The sequence below is a fragment of the Elaeis guineensis genome, chromosome 8 (genome assembly GCF_000442705.2).
Source record: "Elaeis guineensis isolate ETL-2024a chromosome 8, EG11, whole genome shotgun sequence".
Lineage (NCBI taxonomy): Eukaryota > Viridiplantae > Streptophyta > Magnoliopsida > Arecales > Arecaceae > Elaeis > Elaeis guineensis.
In genome coordinates, this window is record NC_026000.2 from 15,977,273 (window position 1) to 15,990,284 (window position 13,012).

Consider the following 13,012-nt stretch of genomic DNA (forward strand, 5'->3'; position numbering starts at 1 on the left):
AGTGACTCTCACAGACTTGCATCAAAAAAAAGAAAGAGATGACTCTCAACGCCAAACTTCCAAAGGTGACCATGGTCATTTTCTTACGAATTATAATTAGAATATAATTATTTTTATGAATTGTGATAGATTTGTTCGTAAGCGGGAGCGAAGATTTTTTTTAAATATTATTTTTTAATATTTATTTTTCAACCTACCTTCTTTCCAACTTATTTTTTAAAATACAATACTTTGGATGAGATGACAAAGATGTGGCGAAACCATATTTTGAAGATGCAGTTTCGACTTGAAACCACATCTTCAACATGCGGTTTCAAATGAGCTAGATAAAAAATTTTAAATTTAATTTAAATTTAAAATTAAAATCGCATGCTGAGCATGCGGTTTTAATTTTCAAGATGAAATCGTATCTTCAAGATCGGAGAGGGAGGGAATGGACCCGCTGGTCGGCTAGGGTAGTAGTCGGGCGATGGCATTCGGTGCAAGGGGGTGGGTGTGGGGTGCGAGCACAGCAGTCGAGAGAGAGCGGACAGGGTTCCAGTGGGTGGGGGGGATGGCTTTTGTGTTCGCACGGATAGACGCCAAAGCCCAGAAGAAGGGGAGGGGGGTGATGGTCGCATGGAGCCGGGGGCGGACGGTGAATGTGGCGTGGACGGCGATGAGACGAGACTGCGGCCAGTGCGGCATGGGGCCACAGCAGAGGGACGGAACCGGTGTGGGGCCCACGATGGATGATCCAGAGGAAGGCGACGGGCAGGGTGGGGTGGGACGGGGCTGCAGGTGGCATGTCGGAGGGGGGTGGGTGCGCGTGCTGCCACCGGCAGAGGAAGGTCAGTCGAGGGGGTAGGAGGAAGGGAAGGGAGAAACGAGGGACAAAAAATAAAAAAAGATAAAAAAATTATAAATAATAAAATATTTTTTTATTAATAATAAAAAATATTATTTGATTAATAATAAAATATTATTATTTTATTGATAATTAAATATTATTATTTTACTAATAAAAAATTATTGTTTGATTAATAAAAATATTATTTTTATTTAGTAATAAATATTATTATTTTATTAATAATAATAAAATAATCTATCCAGTGCTGCACACTCCTTCGACCCTTGTGCCCACACCTCACGGCCTCCGACACCCCCATCACCTGATGCCCCCCGACCTCGATGAAGCCCACACCCGCACACCCCACTGCTCTGTGCAAATATAAAACTAACCAAAAAGATGGTCCTCTGACACAAGGGTCGTCCCTTTTTGCGTGCCAGTCCAAAAATGCATGTGAATACTATTTTTTTTCAAAAGAAGATGATCCATGGGTCGCCCCTTGAAATAATTCACAGATCACCCCTGAAATAATTATTTTATTATTATATAAATTTTTAAAATAATATATATTTTATTATTATATAAATTTTTATTTTAATAATAAACATATTTATTACTTTTTAATGAAATATATTTATCGATTTTAGTGTAAATATATTTTTAAATAACATTATTAATCAAATAATAATAATTTATTATTAATCAAATAATAATATTTAATTACTAATCAAATAATAATATTTAACTACTAATAAAATAATAATATTTTATTATTAATCAAATAATATTTTTATTATTAATAAAATAAAAATATTTTATTATTTATTTTTTTTATTTTTTTCTCATTTCTCCTTCCCTTCCTCCCACCCCCTCGGCTGACCTTCCTCTGCCGGCAACCGACCCGCACCCACCCTCCTTCGGTGCGCCACCTGTGGCCCCTCCCCACCGTCGTCCTCTATGTTGTCCATCGCAAGCCCCATGCGCATTCCGCCCCTTTACCATCATTGTCTGCATCGCACCGACTGCAGTCCCACCTCGCCGCCACCGACTGCCTCTGGCTCCGCACGACCACCACCCCCTTCCTCTCCCCCCGGGCCCGACGTCCGTCCGTGCGAACACAAAAGCCGTCCCCCCAACCCCCCGAAACCCCCTCTGCTCTCCTTCGATCGTTGGGCCCACATCCTACTCGCCCCTCCCCCCCCCCCCCCCCCAATGCCGTACGCCACCATCCCCATTGCCCGACCACTGCCCCAGCCGACTAATAGCCCCCCTCCCCTCCCTCCTCGATCTTGGTGAAGCCTTCGATCCGATACGAAATCAGAAATGAGAAAAAAATAGCAGTGCTCCAAAATAAAAAAAAAAATTATTTTAAAGATACGATTTCATCTTGGAGCCGCATCTCCGATATACGATTTTAATTTTAAATTTAAAATTAAAATTAAATTTTAATTTTTTTATTTATCATATTTAAAATTATATATTGAAGATACGATTTCAAGCATAAACTGTATCTTTAACAGCAGTTTCATGTCGCCCGTGATACCTCGTCCAAATCCCTGTCTCATCCAAAATAAGTTGGAAAGGAGGATAGATAGAAAAATAAATATTAAAAAATAATATTTAAAAAAATAAATAAACCGTGGGAGCGAACCGGAGCCTCTCACCAACCGCACCAAGGGAAGGAGGCGCCCGTATATAGGATATTGCTGGTGGCGGATAGTCCCATGCATGCAATAATAAGCCGTACGTCATTAACCTACCACAAAGTTGTAGAAGGCAAGACATCCCATTTAAAGAGTAGACTCCATGCGCAAAGTTGTAGAAGACAAGACATCCCATTTAAAGAATGGACTCCTTGTGTCACTTGCGTACTTCTCTTTAGTCAATGCCATTCCGACTGACACGAAAAAAAATTTGTTCCACCGCAGGTTTTAATACTAGACCACTGATTTGGAGGGATGGATGCCGATGGGTTGAGGTACTTTTTTCTAGTAATGAAATGAACAAGTTGTGTTCTTGTACCCAAAAAAAAAAAAAAAGTTATATGTACAAAACTCATCATAAAGGGATTAAAAATGACTTCCATCTGATGAAGACTAGTTAGATGCGCACAGAATATGTAAATGAGATTCATACATATGCAAGACAATCTAACCTTTTCGGGGCTATCTTATAAGCCCTAAATGTTCTTGCAACCGTGCTAATTTGCTCTCATCAATGTTTCTTGTGGAGCTTCTTGTTATATGCAAGCAAGCAGGTAGGCTTTTGTCTGTAGTTAGTTTCACCGTAGCCTGGCCGGCCATGTAGAAAAAATATATACCAAAAATAAAAAATAAAAAGAAATAACATATACATACTTTTATTGTATATATAAATATTAAAAGTTTATATTGATAGTAAAAGACTAGAGAGATCCTCTCAAGTCTTCGATAAAGCAAGATGCTCGGATCTGAAAAATTAAATGTCAGATAGGGTAGTAGTTGAGAAGCGGCAATTTTTTCTTTTTAAAGTCTTTTTTTTTTAAAATAATCATGGTGAAGACCATTGTATTCCTTGCTCGATACTTCTGTCTGGTGTAAAACTCCACTGCCATGCAGCATTCTTCTTGTTTAAGCATTAAGCAATTCTTGTGGCATTCTTATAAATTGTCAAGCATCTAATCCTAGAGTAGGAGGAGACGTCATTCTTCTTCCGCGTATTGTGCAGCGTCGACCTTAGGGAATCTGTAAGTCATTCATTCATCAAGCAGTCATCCAAACAAAAGAAAACCTTAACTATATATATATATATATATATACCCAAAAAATAAAATATTTTTAATGGTAAGTAAATGAATTAGTTTCTTTTCATATTTTTTTTATTCAAATTGACTAACATGACTAATTAGTTATACACTATCGGTGCTATGTCTCTAATTTAATTATCGCTTGTTGTTTGCTATTCTTTTAGGTGATTGTCAATTCTCAATCAGAAACTTCATTTTCTGGTCTGTTAGTTTTTGGCATTAATAGTAATATATAAAAATTATTTATTGTATTTTTTTTATCCTTATTTCATTTATATCATTAAATATGATACAATATCAAACTCTCATTTTTCAGAGCCTCCTAACATACGAAAATGATTTTCAAGTTATGTGTATGAGTCATCGATTTTGAGCCAATCCGATAATTTTTTGGACTCTAGTTAGATGAATAGCAACAAACACAAATAGTAGATATTTTGACTTGTGTAAAAAATGCTTAACAAAGTACTTGGTAAAATCAAAGTGCAAATGATATATTTAATGAATTTGAATATGAGTTATTGAATGAGAAAGTAATAAATCTTTCATTATTATCTTTGTGCAGGCTTAGATCTTTTGGATGCAGACAATTTTTTGGGGAGACATCAACCTCAAATGTTATAATTTTTTTTCTATATATTTGGACATATGTATAAGCATGTGAGATAATATTGTTCGAGTACTTTTAAATTTTAAGGATGTATTTTGGTCTATTGATGGATTTGAATATAGACTTGACAATTTTATCTTTTGGGGATTTATTGAAATTAGTATTTTACAATATTTGAAATCTAATATTTTTTCATGCTTATTTGTTGAAAAATTAAATGCTTGTGTGTATGGAATATAATGTTAGAAATTTTTATATTCGATTGAAGATTCAAAATTGATACACAGAATTTTAGGAACATCTTAAAAACTATGGATATGCAAGTTTCTAAATATAGAATATTTTGTAAAATATCCATGAAAAGCCATTGGAATGGATACAAATATCCCTATAGATTTTTAAAAATGTTGCAAAATATTTCTATAATTATAAAAAATATTCTTAATCTATTACCATCAAATGCATGGAGATGTTTAGTTAATGTTGTTGTAACTCTAAGAAAATATTTGAAAAATATTCTTAAAGAGACGTAGGGATAGTTATAAAATTGTCTCTATTAATTTTGGGAACGTTCTTAATACGTTACCATCAAATATTTAACTAACGTTGTTGTAACTCTAAAAAAATATTTGAAAAAATATTCTTAAAAAGCTATAGGGATAGTTTGAAAAACATCTCTATTAATTATGAGAAATGTTCTTAATACATTACCATCAAATCAATGGAGACATTTAGTTAACGTTGTTGAAAATCTAAAGAAACATTTCAAAAATATTCTAAAAGAGCTATAGGGATGGATAAATAACATGACTAAAATTCGCATAAGAAACGGTTTAGCATAACATCCCAAAAGTCCATTTAAGAATGGTATAAGCCGTTACCAAATGATTTTACTACAAACGGTCAGAAAATATTCCCAATATATATAAATAATATTCTCAATGATTTTTAAATATGTGGATATAGCTAACGGATAAATAATATCTTTAAAAATTTATAAAAATAATTTACATATATTTTAAAATATTGTTGAAATGTTTCTAAAATTTTTATTTTTTTGTAGCGACCATTGATGTACTAATATCCGAGCACAGTCAACATTTATTGGATTAAAGGAAAGTTAAACACATCATTCTGCGATGTGACAGTCGGAATACCATTCCTATTACTCACGATGATATTGTTATTCATAAATGCATTAAACATTTCGAAAATGACTGTCATTTGATGTGCTAATATATTATTCGTGATATTGTATGGTTTTTTTCAGTCACCTCAATTGATCAGATTGCTCATATTTTTATAAAAATACATTCATCTGAACACTTTCATGGTTTCTAAATTTAATTTGGATTTTATTTTATAATTTTGAATCTGAGGGAGGATAAGTACTACATATTTTTTTTATTAATCTTGGTTATTTCTATGTTATATATTGATGTATGTATTATTATAATAATGAACTTAAGGCAGAGAAAATAAATATAAATCTTCCACGTATTTTCTCTTTTTTATAACACAACGAATCAAATATGCCTCACTATTGGGTGGATATCTAATCAGGACACCATCTCTTAGAATCTTTTCGATACCACACAAAACAGCAGGAAGAAAGAAGAAATAAAATAAAAAACAACTAAATACGTAGATCAGTTAAAAAAGAGCTCACCTCTATGGGATATGCAAACTTTACTATGAGAAAAGAAATATTATAAGAGAAGATCTCACTCTCAACCCTCATACACCCAATTTCTCCCTCATAAAAGCTCTCTCTCAAAAGACCCCTCTGAACCCCTGAAGTGACATGTCCGCTGTCCAGAACCCGTGCTCCTTCTCCTTTCACCATCCTCACATCTCTCTCTCTACGTGGGTTCTCTATTTTCGTTGAAGAAAATCGTGCCGCCACAACCCATTCTGTTCCCTGATCAGGCCTTTTAAAGGCTTAAAACCCTATAAGAACAGGATTAGGGCTCCTAATGAGGCCCAAATAAACCTCTCAAAATGTTGGATCCACACCAAGAGCTCCCCACGCCGTCAGGTCATGCACCGGTCCACAGACATTTTGATCGACACTAGGAGCTCCCCACACCGCCAAATCACGCATCGATCCACGGAATAGTCTGTGGAACATGAGAAACGACCCAGAAACACCATGTGATCCACAGTGAACCGTGAGAAATCAAAGAAAAATGCCCCCTCGATCCACAGACCATGCCATGGCATCGCCCGATCTACAGTGGACCGGGCTACGGGCTCCCAGGCGCGGGCTCACGTGGGCCTGGGCTGCACCCGCGCATGCGCTTGAGCCTAGGCCGGCCCACGTGCTCATGTGTCTCCGTCCGAACTCTATTTAAGGTGATCTTGGGCTCGTTGGACTCCATTTTTCATCACGGACCTCACTGTAGACTCAATGTGAATCGAATCTTAAGACGTCAAATTCTAACAATCTCCACCTCGACTTGATATTCGGCCTCCTCCTAACTCTGAGAGCTTCTGGATCTCCTTGCCCCCATGCCTTGGGGCAATCATCTGCTGATCATGGATGGAAAAATATGGGAGTCGAGCCAAGCCGCTCACTCCCATCTCCGTTGTATGCTGTGCTCCTCATGACCTGAGACCTACTCAAGGTATCATCTTGCGGCAATAAGAATCTCATCTTGTGATATCGCCTTTCATCCTCTTGAGTCTCCTGTCTCGTGCCCAATCCACCTCCATTTGAAGCTCCACCTCGCTCTGGACTCTTCTTGGCTCCTAAAACTCCACCTTGCACTAGGCTTTCCGTCAGGTAATAATGTCCTTTTCTCTTCTTCTTCCTCTCCAAAATAATCATATCGTCACATAGCACCTTCAAGATTCCTCCACCAGCTACCGTCCCGTAGCCTCTCGAATCCAGTCTGCTCAGTGAGATAAGATTTTACCTGAAATCAGGTATATATCAGACCTCCCTCAATCTCCTTACTGTACCATCATGTGTCCTCCAGCTGACCATCCCAATGCCTCTGATCGCACAGCATGATCCATTCAGTAGATAAACAGTATCCTCACTGTTCTTTAGAGAGTCAAACTGCTTCTCTCTACAACATACATAATACGTGCATGCAGAATCTAAAATCTACTACTGGGAAGAAGTAGATATCTCGTCAGATATCTCTAGGATATCTCCCTCTGAATTGCTACTGGCCGTCGCTACAATAGTTATTGTCCGATCTCTGAGTTGAAGGCAATCTTTGGATAGATGTCCCAACTCATCACACTGATAACATCTGATTTTGCTCAAGTCTCTCCTGGACTTAAACGGCCCTCATCGTGATTTTCTATCGCTCCATTTACCACCTCCTGCTCCTCCAGAAACCATCAAAACTGAGCTATCGCCACCTAAGCTCAAAGCTGGGTTCTCCCTCTTGAGAACCTCATTCTGGAGAATCGCCATGGTGACTTCGTCCATCTTGATGGTGCTCTTCCTCACTAGAAGAGCAGTCATCAAAGATTCATACGAAGGAGAAAGCGACGCTAGCAAAAGCAGCGCACTAGTCTTCTCCTCAATATTCTCACCAATGTTGAGGAGGTCGGTGAGGATCTTCTGAAAGTGGCTTAGATGCTCCTGCACGCTCTGTCCCTTAGTCATCCGTAGCTGATCTCCAGAGAAAAAGAGTGTTGGTGAGAGATTTCGTCATGTACAACTCCTCGAGCTTCGACCACAGCACCATCGGAGAAGTCTTGCCAAGTACATGGATCACTACCTCATCCGTTAGGTACATACGGATGGTACTCACCGCATGTATCTGTAGCCGTCTCCAATCCTGCACCTCTATGGTGATCGACTTTTTCTCACACAAAAGAGCATCGATCAACCCTTGCTGGATGAGCACGTCCTTCACCTTTACCTACCACAAGAAAAAATTGCTCTTTCCATCAAACTTGTTAATCTCCATCTTAATTAATCCCGTCTTCTCCATCTTTAGTCTTGCTCACTATCGCTGCAATCTGCGTCTTTGTACCACTTCGCTCTGATACTATTTGTAGGGTGGATGTCTAGTCAGGACACCACCTCCCAGGACCTTTTCGATACCGTGCGATGCAGCAGGAAGAAAGAAGAAATAAAATAGAAAACAATCAAATATGTGGATTAGCCAAAAAAGGGCTCGCCTCTATGGGGCATGCAAACTTCACTATAAGAAAATAAATATTATAAGAGAAGATCTCATCCTCAACCCTTGTACACCCAATTTCTTCCTCACAGAAAGTTTTTTCTCATAAAAGCTCTCTCTCTGGGAAGACCCTCCTGAACCCCTAAAGCAACCGCTGTCCGCTATCCAGAAGCCCTGCTCCTTCTCCTCTTAATATCCTCACGTCTCTCTCTCTTCATGGGTTCTCTATTTCTGCTGAAGAAAATCGCACTGCCACAACCCATTCTGCTCCTTGATCAGACCTTTTAAAGGCTTAAAACCCTAAAAGAACAGGATTAGGGCTCCTAATGAGGCCCAGATAAACCTTCCAAATCGTTAGATCGACACCAGGAGCTCTCCACACTGTCAGATCGCACACCAGTCCATGGAAGTCTGTGGACCGTGAGAAACGACTCAGAAACGCCATGCGGTCCACGATGGACCGCGAGAAACCGAGGGAAAACGTCTCCTCAGTCCACAGACCATGCCATATACCACCCGGTCCACAGTGGACCGGGCTACGGGCTCCCATGCGCGGGCTCGCATGGGCCTGGGCCATGCCCGCACGCGCACCTGTGCCTGGGCCGGCCAACGCGCTCGTGCACCCTGGCCTGGGCCGCGCCCTGTGTAGTCGGGCCTCGTGCTACCGCGCCGCCACCACTTCGCCAGCCCGCCGTCGGCCGCCGGCGGTCCTCCATAGCTTCGAGTTTCGTACCGATTTCTCTTGCATGTATCTTCTCCGTCTGAACTCCGTTTGAGGTAATCTTGAACTCGTTAGACTCTATTTTTTGCCACGGACCTCTCTGTGGGCTCAATATAGATCGAATCTCGAGGCATCAAATCCTAACAATCCTAACGGTCATCTGTAGCTATAAAATATGCCATATGTACCAGCTATGTCAAATTCCCAAAATTAATTTTGACGCAAAGGACCAACGTCTGCCGTTACGTACGCATCCGCATTATCAAATAACTGCAGCGCCCTTCTGCGCCTGGTAACCATTCTTTGAGAGTAGGTGGCCGACGTTTACTCCGCAGAGCTATAAATTGGCCCTCATGGCTGAGATCGAGCATACCGAACCGCAAGGTACTCTCCGAGAGGGTAAACAACTAGAAGTGTTAATTAGAAGGAATTAATAGGGATGAAGGTAGAGCAAGTTCTTCACATGGTTGGAGGAGCTGGAGAGACCAGCTACGCCACCAACTCCAGAGTTCAAGTCAAGTCGTCTTCCTTAGCCTCTTATGCTATCCCAAGGTTCTACATTGCATGCCATTTCTAACCTTTTGCTTGTGAATTTCCCAGGAGAAGGCAATATTTGAAACAAAGTCCATAGTGGAGGAGGTCGTGAGAGACGTCTATAAGACCGTCCTGCCTGAGAACATGGTGGTGGTTGACTTGGGTTGTTCTTCCGGTCCTAACACTTTTCATGTAGTCTTCGAGGTCATCGATATCATCGACGATCAGAGCCGACGGCTGGGACGCCCCCCGCCGGAGGTGCAGTTCTTCTTGAACGATCTTCCGGGGAATGACTTCAACAATATTTTTCAGTCCGTGGAAGGATATATGAGGAGAAATTAAAGGAAGAGAAGGGAGAGCGGATTCCGCCGTTACATGTTCTGGGAGTGGCTGGCTCTTTCTATGGGAGGCTTTGCCCCTCTTGGAGCGTTCATTTCTTCCATTCTTCCTTCTCTCTCATTTGGCTCTCTCAGGTTTGCATCTTTCCTTCTTTTTCTATTCTTGCATATAATAAATATACTCATTATTTTTTTTTAGTGGATCACATGATACTGTTTGTAAACCGATTTTTTAATCAATTGCCTATTTAGGTCCCACGTATTACGTGGCACCTGTCAGCGTATTTGTCACATGGAACCCACTGAACCACGTGCCCATTTCGTTGACAAACGCTGATGACGTTTTGTGATTGCTAGGTCCAACATATGACATGCATATACCATTCACGCTGGATGCATTATTTGAGTTTCTCGATGCAGAAGTACCGAAGGATTTTTTTTTTTTTTTTTGAGTAAACAAACGAAGGAAGTGAGGGACTTTTTTCATTGATATATATATATATATATATATATATATATATATATATATATATATATATATATATATATATATATATATATATATATATATATATTATTATTAAATAAGATTATATACAAATAAGAAAAAAAAGATTCGGTATTGAAATTTATAATAAGTGGTCAAAACTTAGAGGCACGGTAAGCTTCCTCGAGAGCTAAGTACAGCAATTTTAGTGACACAAAAGTCTATCAGAAGTACTGAAATATTATGTACCGATATTTTTTGTTTGGCTAAAATTATAAATCCAATGATAAATATCATATCTCACGAAGTTAAAATCGGATCGAATATCAATATATTTATATTAATATTTATTTTATCTAATAAATATAAATATTAATATAGATATTATTTAGATATAAAAATTTATATTCATATTTATTTTTAATAGATACGGATACAATTCGGATATAGATACAATGATGGATATAATTTAGATAATTAAATTTTATAACTGTAAAATCAAAAATATTAATAAATAAATGATAAATTAAGTTAATAATATATTTATATGATTGTATATTTTTTAAAAAAATTAATAAGTACTATATAAAATTATATAGAATTATATTTAGATTCAGATATTCAGATCCGGATCGGATAGTTATCTATTCATATCTATATCTATTTTTCTTTAACGGATATAGATATGGATATAAATATTAATCGGATTCTCAAATTTTTATTTATATCTGGATTAATTCGGATGTAAAAATAGATCCGAACAAATAATATCTATACTACTTGCATCCCTATCATTTGGCATGTGACTAGCCTCAAATTATTCTATTGTTGCATTTTTTTTAACCCACATATCAAAGATTAAAACTGATTTGATCCTATTTATAATAGTAGGAGGTCTTATATAAAAAAGCTAGCTTGAAAGATATATAATTTAGATTTTTTGAATCCGTATATTATTTAAAATTTATCTAATATATAATCGATATAAAACTAAATAAATACCTGCAAGGATTCTCATACCTTTTATGTTATGCAAACAAACATCTAGCCAAACATTTATTATCTCCTCTCTCATGCTTTTTAATAGGGTTGAGAGTTCTTGGGTCTAAGATACTTAAATACACCATTGGACATCTGCAAATCAAGCTCTCTATATTTACGAAAATATTATGGTGGGGGAGGGACCACTATCACACTTAACATGTCCCTCCTTCCTGCTAAACAAATAATAATGATAAAAATAATTTTATAAATAAAAAAATTTATAAAGTGCTAAAACTAGGGAAATTATATCTTTTAATTTCAAAAAAAATAAAAGTAAAATGAGACTCTTTCCAAAAGGCATTGTGGGTTTGTTTTATAGGTTGGATACACTGGATACAAAGTCAAACCTGATTAATACTATATATCCATAATCAATATTGGATTGAAAAAAGGTCAGGTATTAAACTTGATTCTAGGTAGAAATTGGATTGGCAACAAACAATTTTACTATGTTGTGATTTTTTAAATCCCAAAAATGCTACCTTATGACTTGTGACACATGAATATAAAAAGAAAAATTATAGCTAAAAGAGGGAACATTAATTCTCAACACTTTTGTTACCTAAGCATCTATGCCACTAAAAGACATCAATAATGAAAAAGATACTAAAATGATGAAGATAAATATGAGTACTAAATAATTTAAAAAACATAATATAAAACGACTACGACTAATGACATGGATAACAATTCGGTGGAACAAGATTGGCTAGGATCTCAATTCTCTCTACTTGACTTTTTCTTTTTGAATTTTATGATTAAATAAATTATGGAAGCATAGATATATAAATACATGAATGTATATTTTTATATATTTATATATGTAAGCAAATATGTATGCATGCATGTATGTGTGTGTATATATACATATACATACACACACACACATACATACATGTATATGCTTATATATATACATACATACATATATGCTTACATATATAAATATTATAGAAATATATACACATACATACAATTATATACGTTTATAATTGGGTTGATTTCATGTTTTCAGGTATAGATCTACCTAAATCAAGACCCGAGCATAAAAGACTTCAGGTCTAAACTCAGAATTTGAATCCCCAACCCAATAGCTTGTTAGGTTTGCTTTTCATATCCGAATCCTATATTTTGAATTGGTTTTAGATTAGGTTAGTAGGTTATTGGCCTGTATTGATACCCTAGCCATACTAATAGTGCTTTGCTCAACTCATGGACACCAAACTCTTCACAAAAATGATTACATATTCAATCCTGAATAGTGGTAAAATGGCAAATAACCAACATAAAAAATGTTGTCTCTTGGCTTCTAACGAGAGGCATCAAATGATTGGCTGGACTATTAAATATCAGGATGGTTATGATCGCCCCTGATAGTCTACAGTGTGGGGACTGGAACAGCTATCCAGTCTTCTGATCCTCGATGATGCTGAAGTAACGTACTCACCCACTATAAGAGAAGAGATTTTTAACGACGAAATTATTTACAAAGATAAAATTCATCGTAAATAATAAT

General features: G+C 37.1%; 1 pseudogene; it reads left to right on the forward strand.

The window, feature by feature from the left end:
- The first annotated feature begins 469 nt into the window (after positions 1-469).
- LOC105036219 (anthranilate O-methyltransferase 3-like) overlaps positions 470-13,012 on the forward strand; it is a 30,986-nt pseudogene continuing 18,443 nt past the window's right edge.